This window comes from Meriones unguiculatus, chromosome X (genome assembly GCF_030254825.1).
Source record: "Meriones unguiculatus strain TT.TT164.6M chromosome X, Bangor_MerUng_6.1, whole genome shotgun sequence".
Classification (NCBI taxonomy): Eukaryota; Metazoa; Chordata; class Mammalia; order Rodentia; family Muridae; genus Meriones; species Meriones unguiculatus.
The window spans coordinates 102,449,716-102,473,701 of record NC_083369.1 but is presented as its reverse complement, the minus strand read 5'-3'; the positions used below and the strand labels follow the sequence as shown (position 1 = coordinate 102,473,701).

Genomic DNA, 23,986 nt, shown 5'->3' with positions numbered 1-23,986 from the left:
CCTGTCAATTACTGTCGTTAGTGCCTTTGCCCACACAAGTGAAAGGAGTCTGCTCAAGCCCACTTGGGGCCTTTGCTTTTCACTATGTAAGAGTTCTGACAACAACCAAGAGCCTCTGTTCTCAAAAGAAGGGAGGCAAAGCACTCTCCAGAAATTAGACAAAATGAAATTATAATAATATAAAAGAAATACGCAGTTGCTAAGGCCTAATAAAGAAGCTGCTAGAAGCATAAAGATGGCCCCCCACTCTCTCTACAAAAGCTCATTGGAGCTAAAAGATTCTTAGGTTTCCAAAAGGTAAGACATAGTAATTCTTGTCCTTAATGGGCTTAGAAATGTCATTGTGGGCAATAAGGCAAAAGAACAGGGAATAATAATAACCCTTTATATTTATTTTATGTTTTTTGCTTTTTCAAAGCCCTAGCCTTTGTATTGGAATATTTCATTCTTTTCCCATCTGTTGAGGTAGGCAAGGGGAGCACTGATATTTCTACATGGTTGGCCAAACATTTTTAGAGGTTAAGGGGACTTACCTATAAACCATACAACAAATCATTGTTAGAGTCCGAGGTAAGCCCCATATGTATATGTAATTGAAGACGAAGACCTGGGGCACAACCAAAGTCATGGAACCGTCCTCCCGAGTCTCAAGGGAGTACAGCTAGATACAGCCTAGGCTAAGTAGCACAATGCATATCAGGGAAGAAGTTGTCCGTTGATGGCTACAAAAAATGATGATATGATAAAGAAACTCCCTACTACTATTAGAACCTGACTTGTGGTTCTCTGTTTACTTTGGCAAGAAAGGAATTACATTTTTCTGAAAACATTGCAGGACTGTATGGTTTCTCATAAATACAAAGTTTCTATCTCACAATCTTTTCTGAAAGATTTTTGTTCTTATACAGGTAGGTCCTTTTCCAGTGAGAGCCAGTTTTCACCTGTTTGCTAAATTCAAGGTCTATTTGATATGTGTTGATTTATTATAACCCAACATATTCCAACAGACTTCCAGAAGTTTTAATTAGCATTTGGGTTATTTTGCCTAATAGGATTTTATTTTTGACCATGACATAGACTGCCTAGAGGTACTGAAAATAAAACTGCTGCCTTTGTGTAGCCTTGTGATAGACAACGACAACAACGTTTCTACGTTCAAAGTCTAGCTCTACCTCTTAGGACCAGTTTCATAAATCTCGCCTGATTTCACCTGCTAGATGTGAAGCCAGGCAATACCTTAGGTACTATCCAAAACGATCCAATGCATCATCTATGATATGAAATGCACTCTATTAAATTTTAGCCAATAATATTTTCTTTACTTTGTCCTAAGTTATTAATGATGAATATTTGGTTGAGATCTTCTTAGTACATACTATGAAAGGTTAATGTGTATTTTAAAAGCTGAAACAAGAATAGGTACTTCTAAGGCCAGCTAGATGGCTCACCAGGTAAAACACTTGACTCAAAAGGCTAATGACCTAAATCCTAATCCCAGATTCTACTTAAAGGTGAAAATAGACAACCAACTGTAAAGCTGTCCTTTGATCTCCCCACATGCACACCCAACAACAAAAATAAAGGTGTTTCTGAGTTGTAATTTGTAGATGGATTTTAATCCAACAACATGGCTACTCTGACTAGACTACAGACAAATCCTTAGCAAACACCTTTAATCTCTCTGGTTGTAATATAGACACATCCAAACGATGAAGGTAAAGTTAGTTTGTGGAAGACAGCACTCTTGTTTGAAAGTAATATCTAATTGAGAGACAGACAAAGTGACTAATCAGAGAAAGATTTACTAGAATAGGATATTCCCAAATCTCATAAGAAGAGAGAGGACTTAATGAAGAGCAGCATAGAGAAGAGAAAGAGAGAGGAGACAGTTTAACCGGGAGAGTTTTACAAAGACAGTTTGAAAGAGAACAAGCTAGAATCAAGTGAAGACAGAATGAGTGAGAGAATGAAAATGAGCCAGAAGATTAGGACACATTGCCAAAGGTACTATGAGGAAAACCAGAAAAAATCAGTTAGAGATCAAGAGAGAAGTTGGATTGAATTAGCCAGCTAAGAGAGGAGTTAGAGCCAGAAGATCTGAGTGGAACCAGCTAGCCAGAGTACAGAAAGAGCTAAAAAGGGTGAGCATATTCAGCAGTCTTTTTAAAAATTTTCTTTATTATTATTACCATTTATTACAATTCATTCAATTTGTATCCTGGCTGTAGCCCCCTCCCACATCTACTCCCAATGGCACCATCCATACCTCTTCTCCCCCGATGCCCCTCCCATACTCCACTGATAGGGGAGGTCCTCCTCCCCTTCTCTCTGACCCTAGCTAATCAAGTCTCAGGACTAGTTGCATTGTCTTCCTCTGTGGCCTGGTAAGGCTGTACCCTACCCCCCAGGGGTAGAGTTGAGCATATTTCGGGTATATATGCCTAGGAGTGGCTTAGCTGGATCTTGAGGTAGCACTATACCTACTTTTCTCTGGAAGTGCCAGATTGATTTCCAAAGTGGTTGTACCATGTTACATTCCCACAGGCAATGGAGGAGGGTTCCCCTATCTCCACATTCTCTCCAGCATGTGTTGTCACTTGAGTTTTTTATCTTAGCCATTTCGGTAGATGTAAGGTGAAACCTCAGGGTTGTTTTGATTTGCATTTCCCTGATGCCTAAGTACATTGAGCATTTCTTTAAGTGTTTCTCTGCTATTCTATATTCCTCTACAGAGAATTCTCTGTTTAGCTCTATACCCCACTTTTTAATTGGATTGCTTGATTTGTTGCTTTTTAACTTCTTTAGTTCTTTACATATTCTGGATATCAACCCTCTGTCAGATATAGGATTGGTGAAGATCCTTTCCCAATCTATAGGCTGTCGTTTCATTCTGACAACAGTGTCCTTTGCTTTACAGAAACTCCATTTATTGATTGTTGTTCTTAGAGCCTGTGCTGTTGGTGTTCTGTTCAGGAAGTTGTTTCCAGTGCCAATGATTTCAAGGCTCTTCCCAACTTTTCCTTCTAACAGGTTTAGTGTGTCTGGTTTTATGTTGAGGTCTTTGATCCACATAGACTGTAGTTTAGTACAGGGTGGTAAATATGGGTCTATTTGCATTTTTCTACATGTAGACGTACAGTTAGACTATCACCATTTGTTGAAGATCCTATCTTATTTTCTATTGTATTATTTTGATTTCTTTGTGAAAAATCAGGTGTCCATAGGTATGTAGGTTTATTTCTGTGTTTTCTATTGAATTCTACTGTTCCTCCAGACTGTTTCTCTGCCAGTACCATGCAGTTTTTATTACTGTTGCTCTACAATACAGCTTGAGATCAGGGACAGAGATACCTCCAGAAGATCTTGTATTGTACAGGATTGCTTTAGCAATTCTGTTTTTTTTTTTGTTTTTTTTTTTTTGTGTGTGTGTGTGTGTGTGTGTGTGTGTTTCCATGTGAAATTGAGAATTAAATTATTCTTTCAAGGTCTGAAAAGAATTGTGTTGGTATTTTGATGGCAATTGTATTGAACCTGTAGTTTTCTTTTGGTAGGATGGCCATTTTCACTATGTTAATCCTGCCAAGCCATGAGCATGGCAGATCTTTCCGTCTTCTGATATCTTCTTCACTTTTTTCTTTTGGGACTTGAAGGTTTTTTGTTGTTGTTGTTGTTGTTGTTGTTGTTGTTGTTGTTGTTTTCATACAGGTCTTTCACTTACTTGGTTAGAGTCACAACAAGGTACTTTGTGATATTTGTGGCTATTGTAAAGAGTGTTGTTTCCCTAATTTCTTTCTCAGCCTCTTGTCTTTTGTATATTGGAGGGCTACTGATATTTTGAGTTAATTTTGTATCCAGCCACTTTGCTGAAGGTGTTTATCTACTGAATGAGTTCTCTGGTAGCATTTTTGTGGTCACTCATGTAAACTATCATATCATCTGTGAATAGTGATACTTTGACTTCTTCCTTGCCATTTTGCATTGGCTTGATCTCTTTTAGCCATCTTATTGCTGTAGTTAGGACTTCAAGAATTATGTGGAAAGAGTGAAAAGCCTTGTCTTGTCCCTGATTTCAGTGGGATTGATTTAAGTTTCTCTCCATTTAGTTTGATATTGTATATAGGCTTGTTTTTATTGTCTTTACTATGTTTAGGTATGTTCTGTGTATTCCTGATCTCTCTAAAACTTTAAACATGAATGGGTGATGAATTTTGTCCAGTGCTTTTTCAGGATTTAAGGAGATGATCATGTGTTGTTTTTTTTTTCCTTTTGTTAGTTTTTTGTGGTTGATTGCATCGATGGATTGAACCACCCCTGCAAGCCTGGGATGAAGCCTACTTTGTCATGGTGGATGATATCGTTTATGTGCTCTTGGATTCAGTTTGCAAGTGTTTTAGTATTTAGTATTTAGTGTTTGAGAGTTTTTTGTTTTTTTTTTTTTTTTGCATCAATGTTAATAAGAGGAGTAGGTCAGAAGTTCCCTTTTTTGGTTGGGTTTTTCTGTACTTTAGGTATCTAAGTGACTGTAGCCTCATAGAATGAGTTTGGTAATGTTCCTTCTGTTTCTATTTTGTGGAAGAGTTTGAAGAATATTGGTGTCACCTCTTCTTTGAAGGTCTGGTAGAATTCTGCATTGAAACGGTCCTATCCCGGGCTTTTTATTTTTTATTTTTTTTTTGGGAGATTTTGATGACAGCCTCTATTTCCTTAAGGGTTATAGGACTAGTCAATTTATCTGGTCTTGATTCACATTTGGTAAATGGAATCTATCACAAAAATTATTCCATTTAGGTTTTCAAATTTTGTTGCATATAGGCTTTAAAGTAGGACCTAATAATTCCTTGGATTTCCTCAGTGTCTGTTGTTATGTCCCTCTTTTGGTATCTGATTTTGCCGATTTGGATAGTTTCTCTCTGCCTTTTAGTTTGACTAAGGGTTTGTTGTCCTGTTGATTTTCTCAGAGGACAAGCTCTTGGTTTCATTGAGTCTTTGAACTGATTTCTTTATTTATAATTTATTGATTTCAGTCCTGAGTTTGATCTCCAGCCATCTACTCCTCTCGGGTATGTCTGCTTCTTCTCCCCCCACCCTGCCCCCAGGGCTTTCAGATGTGCTGTTAATTTGCTTGTATGAGATGTCCCAAAGTCTATTTATTTATTTTATTTTATTTATTTATTTACAAATTACAGTTTATTCACTTTGTATACCAGTTGTGGCCCCCTCCCAATCCCAGCCTCTTTCATCTCCTACCATGCCCCTCCCCATGTTTAATGATAGGAGAGGTCCTCCTCCCCTTCCCTCTGACCCTAGCCTATCATGTCTCATCAGAACTTGCTGCATTGTTTTCCTCTGTGCCCTGGTACCTACCCCTATCAGGTGGAGGTAATAAAAAAGAGTTCATGTCAGAGACAGTCCTTGTTCCCATTACTAGGGAACCCACTTGGACACTGAGCTGTCATGGGCTACATCTGTGAAGGGGTTCTAGGTTATATCCATGCATGGACCTTGGTTGGAGTATCAGTCTCAGGAAAGACCCCTGGGCCCAGATTTCTTGATTCTGTTGCCCTCCTCTACTTATGGAGCTTCTGTCTCTTGCAGGTCTTTCTATCTCTACCTTCTTTCATAAGATTCCCTGCACTCTGCCCAAAGTTTGGGTATGAGTCTCAGCATCTGCTTTGATACGCTGCTGGGTAGAGTCTTTCAAAGGCCCTCTGTGGTAGGCTCCTGTCTTGTTGCCTGTTTTCTCCCTCTTCTGATGTCTGTCCCATTTGCCTTTTTGAATGAGGATTGTTCATGTTACCCAGGGTCCTCCTTCTTGCTTGGCCTCTTTAGGTGTATAGATTTTAGTATGTTTATTCTATATTATATATCTAATATCCATTTATAAGTGAGTATATATCATGTGTATCTTTCTGCTTCTGAGATACCACACTCAAGATGATCTTTTCTAGTTCCCCCAATTTGTCTGGAAATTTCATGATTTCCTTGTTTTTAATTGCTGAGTAGTATTCCATTTTGTAAATGTACTACAATTTTTGTATCCATTCCTCAGTTGAGGGACATCTGGGTTGTTTCCAGTTTCTGGTTATTACAAATAAAGCTGCTACGAACATGGTTGAGCAAATGCCCTTGTTGTGTACTTGAGCATGATTTGGATATATGTCTAGAAGTGCTATAGATGGATCTTGAAGAAGGACTATTCCTTTTGTCTGAGAAAACACTAGATTTCCAAAGTGGTTGTACAAGTTTGCATTCCCATCAATAATGGAGGTGGGCTCCCCTTTCTCAAACTTCTTTCTGAAGGCACTTAGTGCTATGACCTTTCCGCTTAGCACTGCTTTCATTGTGTGCCATAAGTTTGTATAAGTTATTTTCATTGAATTTTAGGAAATCTTTAATTTCTCTTTTTATTTCTTCCCTGATCCAGCTGTCGTTGAGTAGAGAGTGGTTTAGTTTCCATGTGTATTTAGGATTTTTGTTATTTCTGTTGTTGTTGAGGTTTAGTTTTAGGCCATGGTGGTCTGATAGGATACAATAGATTATTTCAATCTTCTTGTATCTGTTGAGGCTTGGTTTGTGTCTGACTATATGGTCAATTTTGGAGAAGGTTTCTTTGGGGTGCTGAGAAGAAGTTATACTCTTGAGTATGTATGAAAGGTTCTGTAGACATCTATTAGGTCCATTTGATTTAGGACCTCTGTAAGTGTTGATATTTCCCTATTTAGCTTCTGTGTAGATGATCTGTCCCTTGCTGAGAGTAGACTGTTGAATTCTCCCACTATTAAGGTGTTGGGATCAGTGTGTGATTTGATATTTAATAATGTTTCATTTACAAATGCAGGTGCTCTCCTTCCCCTGAGGGGGGAGCAGCCTTATCAGGCCACAGAAGATGACAATATTACTCCTGAGGTGATCTGATAGACTAAGATCAGAAGGAAGGAGAGGAGGACTTCCCCTATCAGTGGACTTGGGGAGGGGCATGCATGAGGAAGGGGAAGGGAGGATGGGATCGGGAGGGGATGAGGGAGGAGCTTATGGGTGAATACAAAATGAATAAAGTGTAATTAATAGTAAAAAATAAAAAATTAATAAAAAAAAGCAGCACTAGAAATACCTATGGTCAATGAACTGGGTGTGTGAAAGGTATTGCAATAGAGTGAGTATAAAAACTTGAACAGCAACTTTCAATAGTGCACCACTTTTGGAAATTATTTTCCCAGTGTACAATATGAAATTATAATAGAACCACAGGTATCAGTTTAGGAAAATTTAAGGAAATCTGATGATTTAATCATAACCCCTAATTTATTTTACGTTATATTTTTTACTTCACTTTATTTTAATAGATAATATATTTATTTGCATTATTCCAGAATATAAAAAAAAATGTTCCATGAAGAAAAAGGAAAAAGAAATTATACCTCTTCTCATGTCTCTTCCATCATCTATCTTGAAACTTACATGCACACACACCCTCAAAATAATCATTTTATTTTGCTTCAAAAGACTAACAAAATGAGTTGGGTAATGCCTTACTAGAAAACATCACACCACAAAACTTGTAGCATCTTAGAGAGTATAAAATGAAGTAAAACTTTACTGAAGATTTAAAGTATGATTTAAGACTGATCTATCAATGAAGGTGCCTCATAAGGATGAAGAAAGACTGTGATACAACAGCCCAAGATTGGTGGAATCATCAAGATAAGTATTTGAGACCAAGAGAGTCAAAGAACTCCATCATAAACTCAGTATACCTTCCAATGAAATTAGTGAGTTTGTGGGAAATTTCCTATAATGAACAATCAAACCGTATGGTTAGGCAAGGTAATTTCAGAGAAGAGAAGGAATAGTCAAAGAATAAAAAGCAAAGTCAAGTTCATCTGAATACTCACTTGTATTTTCATTTCTTAGTATCTGTATTAATTAGTTGTTACTGTTGTTGTTGCTACTGTGACAAAATACCTGACAAGAAGCAACTTAGGGGGAAATGACTTTGGCCCAGAGTTCACCATGATGGTGAGGTGATTGAGGCAGCTGGTTACATCTTGCTGGCCATAGGAAGCAGAGAGATAGGAAGCTCGGTGTTCAGCTCCACTTTCTTCTCCCTCTTCACTCCAGGACAGAGCCCTGTAGAAAGGTGCAGCCCACAGTTGAGGTTGGGGGGGTCTCTCCACAGATATAACTTTATCTAAATAACCCCTTAGGAATGCCCAGAGATATGTCTTCTGGGTGATTCTAGATCCTTTCAAGTTGACAATATACGATAACCTTTATAGGATCTAGACTAACAGTATTTGTAATTGCATGTGTTTCTCAACTAGATTTTGTATCTTTTTCCAGTATTTTTTCTGGGCATTGTCAGAATACACAGAGTATACAGAGAGAGAGAGAGCTGTTTGTCCCTCTTTGTATATTATTATTTAAATAGAAAAATGTATTATGCACACTACAAAATTTTTCTTTTTCTTGTCTGGCAATGTATCTTGGTCATCTTCTCACACCCCTATCACAGAGATCTCTTTCTTTTATGCAACTATATAATGCTCTGAAATTTAGACTCAAACTAATCCCTAATCCCCATTGACCTCCTTTCAATCTATGTTTTTTGTTTGTTTGTTTGTTTGTTTTGTCATTGCTGTTTGTAGCCAGTGCTGTACACAGGATAAGCACATTAGTAGGGAGTAATGTGTCATTGCCCAAACTCTTAAAAATAAAAACAATATAACAATGAATATCCTCTTGTGTATGTTCACTTCACAGAGGAATTCTCTGTGAAGAGAGGAATCAAAGAGGAATTCTCAAAATAAAAGGAAATGGTATTCCTAGACTTAGAAAGCATTTGTCCTTTCAATATATTTTGCCATTTGGTCCTCAGTGGCTTTATGCCAATTTTACCAGTTCTATCAGCCTTCCCAGGCTCCACCCCACAGAATAAACACATTGGAGGCCACTTGCAGACATATGCAGTAAACTCAGAGGGCCCACAGTTTTCTACTCTCAGATTTCGCTCCCCTGTTTGGCCCTTAGAGTAAGGAGGTCCCTTACCTGGGGTCATTCACTCCCTGCTGTCACAGGAGCTGTTGCTGCTGGAGCCAGTGAAGGTGTAGCCAAAAGTGAAAGGGGTTGATAGTCAGTCACTCTCAGATCCTGGAGATGTCCACAGGGTTCCAATCTGTCCCAGCTCAAGGGTTGTCACCTCTAGCCTGGGAAACCTCCAATCGATGGTCTGGCTTCAGCTGCCCCTCCACTCACCAGTTTCGGAGTTTCTGATCTTCTGCCCATCAGATAAGGTGCTTACTAGTCGCCACCATCTTGGAGTCTCTGCAGTAAATCTTAGAGGCTGAAAATATTCTAGGCCTAGATTAGATTGTACAGAGGCTAGGAGCTTCCAGGGCTATGCCTAGGTTAGCAGACAGAGGCAGTATGTCTCCAAGACAACAATTACATCAGACTAATAAAAAACACATTTACAGCAATAACAGTATATACAACAGCATACACCAAGACCTATTCATATCCTCTGACTTTCAGACATTGATTTCTTTTCTTTTTTTCTTTTTTTCCTTTAGGTCACTTTTTCTTGGAAAATTACAACACTAGTACAAGTCTTACACATTTAGCATTTGCTTGTTGAAAGCAATTCATAATATTAAAATGAATCATGTTTTACTTTTTCTTTACAAGAAAACAAAACTGAGGGAAGGGACCTTAAAATCAAAAAAATTAAAAAGGTAACACAACTTTTCTCTTCTTAGTGTTTGGGTAGTTACAGCAGAAGACTTTCCTTTTTTTTTTTTTTAAATGAAGAACTTGATCCAAAGATTTGTTTGTTCTTAGTATCTGCTTCTGCCTCACCCTCTGTCAGATTGGTTTATTCCATGGCCACCATCTCTTGGTGCTCCAAGGCTTGAACTGCTGTAGGAATCACGTGGAGGAGGGTACCCCCTTTCCATAGAAGGGGGAAAACCCTGTTCTTGTCTATCAACGCGATCTCAGGCACTGGAGTAGAGATCACTTCTGCTGCTTGAGTAATTGTCTTGACTTCCACCATAGCTGTCACTTGAGCTGCTGTAATCATCAGAGTGACTGTTTCCCCCATAAGATAACTGGGACCCTCATGTAGGTGGACCACTACATGAGTTACCATAGCTCTCATATGAATCTCTGTAGGGATCTCCACTTGGATGATCTGAATAGTCACCATCCTGAACATATCCATCTCTATCACCATAGCCCCCTGGATGGATAGTTATCACGGAAACTGGAATGACTGTAATCATGGTAAGTATAATCTCTTGGCAGTGGTGAATAATCTCTGGTATTATGAGAGCTTGGGTAATCTCTGCTTGAGTCGCTGTCTTTTGTAGAATATCCATCATCTCTTGGGAAAAAAATAAGTATCTCTATGCAATGGTAGCCGCTCCCTTCGTGATGGACCTCCATAGCTATCCCTTCTACTTGACACTGGGGCTCTTCCTCCTATTCCACTGCTGCTTCTAACTGCTCCTGAAGGGGTTGATCTTTTAGGAGGAGGACCCTTGTTTCATGGTGGTGGTCCTCTTTTTACTGGAAGTGGTCCTCTGGAAGAACTCATGCTAAAGATCATGGAATAACCACCATTATCCATGTGAAGGGGGTCCCCTCATTTCTCCACTTCCTCCTTAGAGACCTCTGGGAGGGCCTCTGCTTCTTGGAGGTCAAGGTGGTCCATGTCTGCCACTTTCAAACTATAGTTTGGTAGCTTGCTCCACTTTGATGGCTTTTCCATCTAAGGACTTTCCATTCATATCTCTAGCTACATCTTTAGCATTTGCTGGGCTTTCAAAAGTAACAAAAGCCAATCTTTTTGATTTGTTGGTTTGACAGTCTTTCATCGAAAGTATTTTCACTATTTGTCCATACTTGTCAAATAGTGCTTCAAGGGTTTTCTCATTTGTTCCTGTATTAAGCCCACCAAAGAAGAGCTTTCCTGGGTGATCTGCCTCAACCATCTTTTCTTCCAGCTGGTAAGAGTCTGAGTAGCCTGCAAATTTCATGATTTCCTTGTTTTTAATTGTATTCCATTGTGTAAATGCACCACAATTTCTGTATCCATTCCTCAATTGAGGGATATCTGGGTTGTTTACAGATTCTGGCTATTACAAATAAAGCTGCTATGAACATGGCTTAGCAAATGTCCTTGTTGTATACTTGAGCATATTTTGGATGTTTGCCTAGGAGTGGTATAGCTGAACTCTGGGGTAGCACTATTCCTAATTTTCCGAGAAAGCACCAGATTGATTTCCAAAGTGGTTGTACAAGTTTACATTCCTACCAGCAATGGAGGAGCATTCCCCTTTCTCCACAACCTCTCCAGCATGTGTTGTCACTTGAGTTTTTTATCTTAGCCATTCTGATAGGTGTAAGGTGAAATCTCAGGGTTGTTTTAATTTGCATTTGCCTGAGGAGTAAGGATGTGACCAGGCCACAGAGGAAGACTACAAAAGACAGTCCTGATGAGACCTGATAGGCTAGGCTCAGATGGAAGAGGAGGAAGGCCTCCCCTATTGGAGCACTTGGGGAGGGGCATGGGAGGAGATGTGAGAGGGAGGGAAGAATTGAAAGGGGATGAGGGTGGGGCTACAGCTGAGACACAAAGTGAATAAATTGTAATAAATAAATATATATATATATATTTAAAAAAGAGATGGAGCAGACTGTGAAGGTTTCAAGCTCCTACAAGCTCTTAGAATTCACCCTCCAAGTAGTTCACCAATGACAGCTGCTGGGTCTCAGAACAGAACAGAAAAGCCACTAGAACTACTGCACCTGAGTATCCTCCTCCTTCCTGCCCCAAGAGGAGCTAATGCTTCCCCAACTAGGAATCTGCTTTCTGCTCCACAGGCATCTGCCACTGCAGCTTCTGCTGAAAGAGCGATTATTTCTTCTATAAAAACGTGTTTTTTTTTTTTTTTGCACTCATCTTTGTTCATGCTGAGTCCTCCACTAAACCTAAGATTTAACTTCAAAGTGTAGTAGGTGCAAATTCTCTTTCATGTGGAATAGTGCTTTCAAATACCTAGAACTGGCCTAGTGAGTTTTTCCTGAACAACTGAACAAGTAAATAGCTATGGCAATTCAACTCTTTAAGACAGTGGTTCTCAATTTTACTAATGCTGTGACCCTTTAATACAGTTCCCCATGTTGTGGCAACCTGTAACCATAAAATTATTTTCTTTGGTACTTCATAACAGTAATTTTGCTACTGCTATGAATTGTAAAGTAAAATCTGTTTTCTGATGGACTTAGGTGACTCCTGTGAAACGTTCATTGAAAAAATGCCCATCCTGGAAGTAGCTTCTAATTCACATTGGAATTTTTCATGAAATAGCATGGGCACCCTCTAGTATCAGCTAATGCACATGACAGAAGAAGCTCACATAACGAACAGGCCAGCTCACAGAAGTTATACAAGTGTGCCCTTGTTCTCTCCCAAACAGCCAAGAGTTCAGGATGCAAAGTGAATGAGAGTAACATTGTCCTAAGAATGAGCTTGAATTAGGTATAATTTATTAAAACAGTCAATCACTAACATATTTCAGATCCATAGTAGTAGTAACAAGTTGCTTACAGCCCAACTACAAACCAATGCAATATACTAAAGATAAGTCACACTGCAAGCGAGAAACAGTGACACTCAAGGAGGTCATATTTCTGAAAAAGAACCAGAGCGCCAAACTTGTTTTTAAAGTATCCATACATAGTATGTGTGCATATATATATATATATATATATATATATATATGTATATATGTATTTGTGTATGTGATATATACATACATATGTACACATATACATGGTTGATCTTGTTTGTCAAACTAATGAGATTTAGAATCAAGGTGGTAACATACCTCTGGTGTTTCTATGAAGGTTTTTTCCAGGAAGGTTTAAATGAGTAGAAAGCTGGGCATGGTGAGCTTTTAAGGAAGCAGAGATAGGTGGATTTCTGTGAGTTCAAGGCCAGTCCAGTCAGTATACTGAGTTCTAGACAGCCAGGACTACATAGCAAGACTGTCTCAAAAAAAAAAAAAAAAAAAAGAATAGTTAATACACATTCTGAATGTGGGTAGCACCCTATTGGCTGGGGCCTCAGACTGAATAAAAAGTAGAAGCTATCTAGACTTCAGCATTCTTATCTTCTCCTTCCAAAGTGTGGGTGAGATATGACCCACACTCTTCATACTCTTACCACAGTGAGTTTCCCACCATGATGGACTCTGTCCTGTCCTCAAAAGAAGCTCTTTTGAAAGTTGCTTTTACCAGATTATGTCTCCAACACTTCACAGACAGTTATATTAGAGAGAATGAAAGTGAAGACAGCTAAGAGATGTAATGCAGAATGTCATGTTGATTCTTCTTAGTCCCAATTTGAGACATTTTTAATTAATAATATCTAATATCACAGTGCATTTAAGATAGCTTGCAGCATACTACTGAGAGAGTGTGGAAATTTTCTTTCAAGAAAATTGACTTTCTAGAAAACCAAAATAGATGGGTACTCAAAATATTTTGAGACTTGAGTTATTACATATATCTTTGGATTTCAGAATGAATCATTACAAAAATGAAAATTAATAAAAAGAATTGTATTCCGTTAGATTAGGATAAGATGATGAAAAAGTAGTGAGGGAACATTAAGAACAATAAGGAATTTGTAAAAAAAAAATTTGAATAAACATATTCTTTTTAAAACAAAACAAAAACAAAAAGAGAAAGTTGCTTTTGTCAAAACAATGAGAAAAGTAAGTGATATGATGTAAGATAAAGTTTAGCAGATCACATGTTCACATGGAAACCAACCCAATAAAATTGTTTTTTATTTAATAAATATATTACAGCTCCTTCTCACAGAGATTTTCAATTTCTCTTCATATTTGTTGTCATAAATCTAGAGGGAATAGAACACTACTGAAGTGTAGACTTTATGAAAGTAATTCACCCAGGAATCTTTGAAAATATCTTGTAGAAAAAATGATTAATACTTCAAAAGTTTTGTTCAAGTAAAATGTTTCCCTCCTTAACCATCACAAGTGTTCCACTAGTAGAAATAAGCATTAACAAAATATGCTATGATCTTTGTTGCTGCCTTCAAAAAATATATATATCTGCTTTTTTTCCCCATCAGAAGCTTTGCTCTGTGCACAAGTGTTACAAACCATTCCCTCTTCAAATGAGGAGCCAAGCCTTGTTTGTATAGAATGTGTCATTCTGTTATTCCTTGAGACTTCTTCTACAAAGCTCAAAAGACTCAAAGCTTTTCTTTGATCAAGATGAAAGGCACTCCAGCTTTTTTTACCAGTTTACCTAGATCCAAAACTTGAGGTCTGCTGCCATCAAGAAGCTATACAATCTCTTCTTTATTATCAGTTAAATACTGAGTATAGACTGATTATGAGCCAGTAGGTCTGATGTTTGAAAAGACAAATATAGTGAAACTCAGTCCTCCAAAGGTTAACCCCATCAGATCTCAGAGCAAATAAAAGCCTTTCCAGTCTCATCTCTAATAGTCATTCATGGACCATAATCACATATAAAGGACTAATGTACATTAGTAATCCACACATCCTACTTAGAATTCAAAATAACACTTTCTGTAGAGCTTAAATGCTTTTTTAATAATATAGCAAGTTTAACATGTTAATCTCTAGCTACTTGAAAATGCTCATGTGACAGTACTACTTCATTTGATGACTATCCCCTTTCTAACTTCCTGGACTTGGTAATGAGCTATTCAAACACACATACATAATAATGCTCTCTCAAAAGGCAGGAAAAAGATTGGCCCAGACTTCTTACATTTTCCTGCTATGTTCTGTTGTTTGTTCTCATTTGGATTTGACCCAATATATTCTCAAAACCTTTTGAGAATATTTTCCTTCAATTATACCTCTTTATAAATTATAGTATTTCTATGACTCTAGATATAAGTTCTTAATGCTAGCTTCTCCAGATGACTTTTAAAAAATAAACAGTATGGTCACCAAAATTTACCAGCTTCTCTGCATTTTTTTACCAGACAGATGTTATTACTACCTAATCTAAAGGTTTTTTAATGTTTGCATATTCTGAGTTATTAACTATGTGAAAGAAGCCCCCCCACACACACACACACATACTCTTTCTTTACTTGACAGGGAAAAAAAGACAAGAGAGGGATGAGAGTGACTAATAGCTTAAGAAATTGGGAAAACACATCAGACAGGATGACATAAATCGATGGAGACTGGAATTTTTCCTTTTCTTTCTTTCTTTTTTTTTTTTTTTGATAAAGTAAAATTTTTGTTTTTGGAACCATACTCAGCAAACAGAAGCAGTGAGTATAGGAAACTAATATTTACTGAACAGTTATTTTATGCCGAGGGTACTGAACATACTCCTATATAACTTGTGTAGCAACCTTTAGGGGGAGGGAGGTAGATGGTATTATCCCTAATTTTATGGAAAGAGGTTAGAGAGGTTAAATAGCTTTCTCAAATGCATGCTGTTTATAAAGTAGAGCCAGGATTCAAACACAGGAAGTGTGATACAAAATTGTAAATCCCTGTTAGCATTCTATGCCGTGTTCCATACTGCAGAACTCAGATGTCTATTGAACAGAAGGCCCATGGAAGATTGTCATTTTGAAAATGTACACACCAGGGCTGGAGAGATGGCTCAGTGGTTAAGAGCATTGGCTGTTCTTCCAGAGGACTTGGATTTGGTTCCTAGCACCCACATGGCAAATCACAACTGTCTGTAACTCCAGTTCCAGGGAATCTGACTCCCTCACACAGACACATGCAGGCAAAACACCAACGCACAGAAAATAAAAATAAATTTTAAAAAAGTGTACACATATGCTGATCATGCTGTCACACTATTTTAAGAAGAAAGAATTCTTTATGTATCATCTCCAGAACTGGTAAGATATTGTTTGTTCAGAGCTTGGTGATTTTTTTTTTTTTAAATCTGAAATTCAGATCAGATAAAAAGGTAATGACTGAGGTAGGTAAGTAAAGATGGTCAACAAGATAGTGTGACTATGGTGTGATACACATGCTCCCATGAAATACATGACTTCGGTCAGAAATAGTATCCCAAAGACAATGATAACAAGCTCTGGAAGGTACATCTGTGCTCCTAAGATGACTTCATCGAAGGACAAAAATTCTTGATTATGTAAACTTTAATATGCATATTTCAAAATTAAGGTTTCAGTACCATGAAAGAACAAACAGACCACTTTTTATTTATTTCCTTTATTTCCTCTGTCTTTCAGCAACTGGACATCATTAAGTCCTTTGAGTCTCTCAACATCAGTTTTTCTCATGAATTAAATAAATCACAACATAGAAGATTACATTTTGACAAAAAGAAAATAAAATGTATAAAGTAACCAATAACACCTCCAAACCTAATGGGCATTTCCCAAAAGGAAACTTATTATTTTGAATAATTTATTACTTGTTCTTTCTAGAATTGGGAGTTTGAGATGGATTTTATTTCAAACTGTACATGTTTTGGAGTTTTGCCCCAAGAATCATATCTGGGTGGCTTATACTAACATAACATGGTGCATATTAGGTATGAGTAATTGGAAAGGAGGGTATTTCAAAAACAAAACCAACTCCTCAAAAACGTTTCTTGAAAACCCAAATCTAATACCCCAGTATTTAACTCATTCAGGCTGTTAATAAATGCTCTTCTCAGGAAACATGGTTTAGAGAAAAAAAATCAGACTATAATAATTACGTGTCTTTCACAGCTATTGTCTTTCAAAAAACTAGCAAGTTTCTGTGTTGGTGAGAAAGCAGGTGAGGTGGAAAAGAGATGTAAAGCTTTGTGCTTGCAGCTTGTTTTCCATGACAGGGGAGGTCTGCTTTTGAAAGCAAGCAAAGCATTAGTTTATTAAGAAAAAAGTAGTTCTTTTGGCTCCTGCTAAGTGTTTTGGGGCTCAGCAATTACCCCAAACTCAGATTATAGATTCAAACCTCCCTCACAGCCTGCCTCCTTCTTTTCCACTCCCCCCACCCCAGCTCCCTGAAAAAAACAGGAAATCTTACTGTGCCTGCATGATGCCTACCTCCCTGCAATCTTGCTGCGAGTTGGTCTGAATATTATGTGGAACAAGTCACAAAAGAGAAAAGCTGAAGGCAGGTGCAGGAACAAGACGCTGCACTCCTTAAAGAGGGCCTTAGGTAAGTAGCTATAAGAGTTGTATATGCCAATCAAAGACGGGTAAGGGTCAAGCTACCTTTTGTTCACAAACAAAGACTAATTGCATGTTCATAGCTGTAGAGTCTGTGGGCACTAATTCGAAAGAAGAACTGAAAACCCCTAAGACTCTTGCCTCTCAACAGCAGCCAAGGCAAAGAGGAGGGCTCAAGGAGCGCAGTGGCTATCAACCAGCTGGGCCTCTCCCTGTCTTCTCTACAGCAATCAGAGGCTCCCACGTGGCTGCCATTTCAAAAATGAAAATAAGCTATTTTGTTAAAAGTGAAAGGATGGCTGTGTGTACATAACACCAAGCCAATGAGCAGCAATGCAAAGGGCTCTGAGCCACTTAGCTTCCTTTGATGCACAATGTCCAATATTGTTGGCTTTGCTTTTTCTATGAATCAACCAAATTAGCTGCCTCTTTTGATATCTTGCAGACATGACTGGTCGCTGAAAGTTGTCCTTTTCTTACATTTGAAAACAAAGATCTCTCAAGGTGATTTGGTCTTTCCTGTAAAAAAAAAAAACCAGTTTGAATCAAGTTACTATTAAGTCCAAATGACTGGAGTAGCCAGCTTTTGAATTTATTATTACTTACTTTAATAGAATACTTTCTCATGTCTGAAACAGTTCCATTTATTCATCTCTAAGCAATGATTGGTGCCATTGCTACAGGCAAGACACTGTGGTTGGCTTGGAAAGAATAAATATGTTATCTAAATAGGAATCTTGCCCATTAAGCAAGACAGGCCTAATTATGTCCACTTCCTGACTGAAGAAAGGCAGAACCAAGGCAATGAATTGATTTGCCTTGATCATACAACTTGTTAGTGACAAAGGTAGGAGGCAATCCGGCCTCCTGTTCAGTTTTCAATACACTGGGCCAAACTGCCTTTCCATAGGCCTGCAAAAAAGTGTCCTCAAACCAGTTAAAACCAAACCTCAGGCTGAGGATGCAGCTCAGTTGATGGAGTGCCAGCTTAGTATGTCAGCGATTTGGGTTTCAATACCTAGAACTTAATAAACCTAGGTGGTAGCCCACAGGACTGGAATTTCAGCACTAGGAGAGGATCAGAAGTTCAAGGTCATCCTTGGTCAGACCCAGGTCCTTGCCCACTGGGGCCAAATGAGACTTTGTCTTAGAAGAACAAGAACAGTCACGCCCCAATCCCACAAATCCCTGGTAAACGAGCACATTAAGGACAAAACCAATAGACCAGCAGTTCCAGCTGCAGAAGAAACCTACACAAACCTGAAATCCAGTGGGTAGATGTGGTATGACAATGACTCCTCCTATTTAGCAGGCCAGCACTAGAGAAGAAATCCATGGATTGCTATAGTGAGAAGTCATCTTGAGAAAGGGCCTTATTTTTCCAGGTGAAACTATTTTGAGGCCCCCAAAACAAGGAATTATCACAAGTCAGAGATCCAGAGGCACCCTGGTAAAATAACTGGTTGGGAGAGAGCCACAAAAGACATAAAGAGGGGAAGAGCTTGAGCAAGGACACACTAAGAAGTTTAGGCAGGGAGAGAATGAATAGTGATTGGTGCAATGGTCAGGAGCCATGCATCCCATGAGGAAGAATGGAAGCAGTCATAACTGTGCTTTATCACCAAGCAGGGGTTGATAATTTTCTAGATTGCCATACCCTATTTGTTCCTTTTGCTCTCTGATAATCATTTAGCATGGACATTTGCCATGCTTCTTGGTGCACAGATGGAGAGCCTCTGCAGCAAATGAGAAATTGCCCAATCCATAGGCCCCTGAATATCCTGTGCCTAATGGCAGCTTCCATTCAGATGTACATCTATGCTCACAGTTTGAGGGCCTCTGGAGCAAGAGTGTCCAACACACTACCATTAACAGACCTGGTGGGAACAAACTTGGGATTTAGTCTTTGACAAGTCTGATTGATGGGAGTTGAGAAGAATACAAAAGACCTCACCTGCAACCTGCTGCTGCCCCCATATGTGATAGGTTTTAATAAAAGAGAAGAGAGAAACCAGAAAAAAGTTTTTCGAACCCAAATAAATTGCCTAGGGTGATATTTTTTCTTTCTTTATATAATTTTATTTAATTATTTTTATTCTTTTTTTAATTTTATTTTTTTCTTATCAGTTACATTTTATTAACTCTGTATCCCAGCTGTATCCTGCTCTCTCATTCCCTCCCAGTCCCTCCCTCCCTCCCTCATTGCCTCTCTGCTCCTTTCCAAGTCCACTGATGGGGGGGACCTCCTCCCCATTCATCTGATCCTGTTTTATCAGGTATCTTCAGGACTGGCTGCAAAGCCCTCCTCTGTGGCCTAACAGGACTGCTCCTCCCTTGGGAGGTGGGGAGGCCAAAGAGCCAGTCATTGAGTTCCTGTTAGAAATAGTCCTTGTTCCCCTCACTTTGGGAAACCAATTAGTTACTGAGCTACCACAGGCTACCTCTGAGCAGAGGTTCTAGGTTATATCCATACATGGTCCTTGGTTGAATGTCAGTCTCAGAAAAGACCCTGTGCCCAGATATATTTGGTCCTTGTGGAGCTCCTATCCTTTCCCCATCAGACTAACTCCCCTTCTTTCTTATGATTCCCTGTACTCTGCCAAAGCTTTGGTCATGAGTCTTTGCTTTGAAAACACTGCTAGTTAGAGTCTTTCAGATGCGCTCAGTAGACTCCTGGCTCAGAGGTTGAGAGAATTGGCTGTTCTACCAAAGGTCCTGAGTTCAATTCCCAGCAAGGTGGCTCTCAACCATTTATAATGAGATCTGGTGCCCTCTTCTGATAAATTATTTTATTCTTGAAACATATTTTAATCTTTTTTTACTTCTCAGTTTCCCTTTTTTCATTGTTGTCTTCCATGTTGACTGTTAATAATTTCACTTTTACTCATTTTTTTTTTAGTTTATTCCACATTGTACTAGCCCCTTTCATCTCTGTTGTTACTGTTATTATTTGCAATTGAAAGATGCTGTGTTTCTTTTTCTTTTTTCCCCTGTGGTCACAGTGGTACTATGGTTTTCTTTTCCTTACTAGGAAGTATTTTGAGCATGTAGGGTGGGTATTTTGCTGCTGAGCCAAATTCTCAGCCCAGGTGAGAAAAATTGCACCGTACTTTAGACATACTAAACCACTCAAACCTTGGCAGATAATTCAAATTAAAGAATAGAGGGAACAACAAACCCACCAAGAAGGTAGCAGATGACCAAGCAAGGGTAGGATAATCTTATAGTATGCTCTTAGATACTCCATTATCAATAATAGATAGAAATAGCACTACTTCTGAAGACACAGACCCTACCACCAATCTCAGTATAGATTATTCCTAAACCTTTTTCAGCATGCACATTAGTCATATCCTAGTTAGGTTTTCTATTGCTGTGATAGACTATAATCAAAAGTAACGGGTAGTAAAGGGTATGTTTGGATTACAGGTTATAGTCTATCATCATCAGGGGAAGTCAAAGCAGGAAACTGGAGGCAAGAACTGAAGCAGACTCCACTGAAGAGCTCTTACTAGCTAGCCTCCCATAGCTTTCTCATCTTCCTTTTTTGTACAACTCAGGAACACCTATCCAGGCACTGGTGCTGACCCCAGTCACATGGACATCCACATCAAACATTAATCAAGAAAATGCCCCTACAGGTTTGTCTACAGGCAACCTGATTGATATATTTTTCTCCTTTGAAGTTAACCCTTCCTACATGACCACAGCTTGTGTCAAATTGACAAAAACCAACCCAAACAAAAACAAAACTAACAAACACAGCTGACAATATACTAAACTCCTTCATGATGTACATTGCTGATGAGACTAAAGGACTAATCACAGGGGCCACCCCATATATTCTGCTCTCGTCTATGAACCTGCCTGGATTGCCACACATATTACTATTATAGGACTTACCAAGAACGTGGGACCCTCAGGATCTGACATATAATGTGCTGTGTCAAAATCAATTGATCACAGCCTCATAATCCACAGCAGAATTGGACTATGAAGCCCATTTGAAGTCAAACTCAACATTACATCAGAAACTAATCTTCAACATTACATCAGGAACCAATTTTTATACCTGTTCATCATGTTCATTGCTGCACTAGTCATAGTAGCCAGAAACTAGAAATACCTAGATGTCCACTAACCAATGATTGGATAATGAAAATGTGGCACATGTATACAACAGAATATTATTCAAATATTAAGAAAAATGAAGGTATAAAATTTGAAGATAGATAAACCAGGGTCAGATGAAAGGAGAGGAGGACCTCCCCTCTCAGTGGACTTGGAAAGGGGCAGGGAGGAGATAAGGGAGGGAAGGTGGATTGGGAGGGAATGAGGGAGCAGGATACAGCTGGGATACAGAGTTAATAAACTGTAAGTAATATGTAAAAAAAGTGTAAAAAAGAATTTATTTGGAGAGCCAGGTATGCAAAGAGAGTAATGCATTGTTGTCCTGGGGCTGTTCACAGCCACCTATACCTCCAGCTTCAGGCTATCAGAGCTCTAACAGACTCAGTGCCATCGTTTGGCCTCATAGGCATGTGTACACACACACACAAACCACAAACACACATTTCTCTTTCTCTGTCTCCCCCACACACTACATAAAGAAAAATAAATCTTGAAAAAGACTTATTAGTGCAGTAAAGGTATTAGGATGGAAAAATTTGAGAACACTGTGCAGGATATTCTAAAACAACTCAGTACAGCCAGGGCATCTAGTCTAAATGAAGAATTACTGAGGAAAAGGCTGTCTCTTCATAACAAGCCACGGCATAGAGTCTGAACTTTGTTCTCTAGGCACTGTGAAAGAACTGAAGAGTTTTAGTCAAGAGAACAATGTGATTTGATCAATCAGCAAAGATTCCTTGTTTGCAAAGATAGAGAATGTGGTAGAAAATGCACACACTAGAACACACAAGCATACACAAACATAAACACACAGAGTGAGGTAGAGAGAGAGAGAAGGAAAAAGAGGGAGAGGAGGAGATGGCAGCAAAGTGAGAAATCCACCAAACAACCAAAAAGACAACTGGAGCCTGAACTAATGCCTGTTTGAAGCTGTACTTTTGAGCACAATGAGTACAACCTAGAATGAAATGAATAGTTCAGACAATGCTACGCATCTCTCTTCTTTCTTTTTTTTAAGTATATATACTAACAGTTTTACAAGGCAGAAGGAATGGTGGTGTATGCCTATAATAGCAGTACTTCCAGAGGTATAGGCAGTAAGGTTAGGAATGAAAGGTCATCCTGGATGCACAATGAGTTTGTGAGTAGCCTTAGTTACATTAGACCCTGGATCAAAAACAAACAAACAAATAAATAAACAAGATACTGAAACAATTTTATAGATTATGTAACATTAGCGTTAATATGACAATCTTGTTTCCTTTACAGCTGAAGAAACCAAGGGCCTTTGCAATAGATTGAAACCATTTCAGAAAATTACAATCAATGAAAATGCAGAGATTGTGAATACATTGCAGAAGAGGAGACAGAAAAATTGTAAGAGCTAGAGAACCAGGAAATCTGCTGTGCAATTGCATATCCTAGAAATGACAGAGAAGCTTCTTTCACTATACCTCAAAAATATGGCTGGTTAAATGAGACCCAGGCAAGAACAACACCAATAAAGATGCTCAGGTGTAAAGGGAAGAATATCTCATGGGCCCTACCACTTAGACAAAAAAAAAAAAAAAAAAAAAAAAACCCTACAGGAAACTAAGGAATACTGAGATCTTGAAAATTAGACTTCCCCAGACATGAGCTTGCTAATAGGTTATCCAATACCAAGTGGTAGCCTCTGAAATCATATATATACAAGTAATACTAAAAAGACTCAGCAGGTTGTATTTGTGTGTGTGTGTGTGTGTGTGTGTGTGTGTGTGTGTGTGTAACAGTAACATTTAATGGAAAAGAGAACACAAATTTGAGGGGGAGCAAGGGGAAGGAACAAGCAAGGGGTTGGAGAGAGAAAATGAAAGAGAGGCTATTATGTAGTTATATTTTAATCTTTAAAAATTAAAATAAATATGTGTTTAAAAATGGAGCACGCTGAGCCCCAGACAGACAAGTATTCAAGAGCTTTGGAATAAAGTCTGAGAATTGATGTTTTTAATATGATCCAGGTAGTTGTGGTGGTGGCAATGGTAGTGATCTACATATCCCTCTTTGAAAACACTGGACACAGACAACAATACTCAAAAGTTTTAGTCTCTGGATTCATTCACAATAATCATGATTACTGATTATTTTGCTATAGTACACATCTGTGTACCATATTAAAATGAAAACCAGAAAATTTGAAATACATTTAATTTTCTCAAAATAATAATAACACTATTGCATGTTCACATGTAATGTTTTTTGAAAATCAATATTTTTTTTCTTTTTAAAAAGGTAAGAAAACCAGCCTGTTGTGCTGGTACATTCCTACAATTCCCATGCTCAAAAGGCTAAAACAGAATACTTGCAAGTTCGAGGCAAGCCTAGGTTACAGAGGAAGATATTCTCGTATGAAAAAGTAAGAAGGGGCTCACTATAAACTTTGTTTGTGTTTCAAAAAAATGTGTCTTTAAAAAAAATGTCTAGCTTAATTTAAAGCTGCTGGGTTCTCATATCTACTTTTGATTTCAATTGGTTGCAATATGATGTATATGTTTTAAAAAGTTTATTTACATGTATATATGTTTGGAAAAGGGAGGTTTATTTTAATTGAATTTTCAGATAATAGCAGATATCTTGTTTTAATTTTGA

The 23,986-nt window shown here is 38.3% G+C and overlaps 1 pseudogene; it reads right to left on the bottom strand.

The window, feature by feature from the left end:
• Positions 1-9,833: 9,833 nt before the first annotated feature.
• LOC110542343 (RNA-binding motif protein, X chromosome retrogene-like) lies at positions 9,834-10,991 on the bottom strand (annotated as a pseudogene).
• Positions 10,992-23,986: the final 12,995 nt, after the last annotated feature.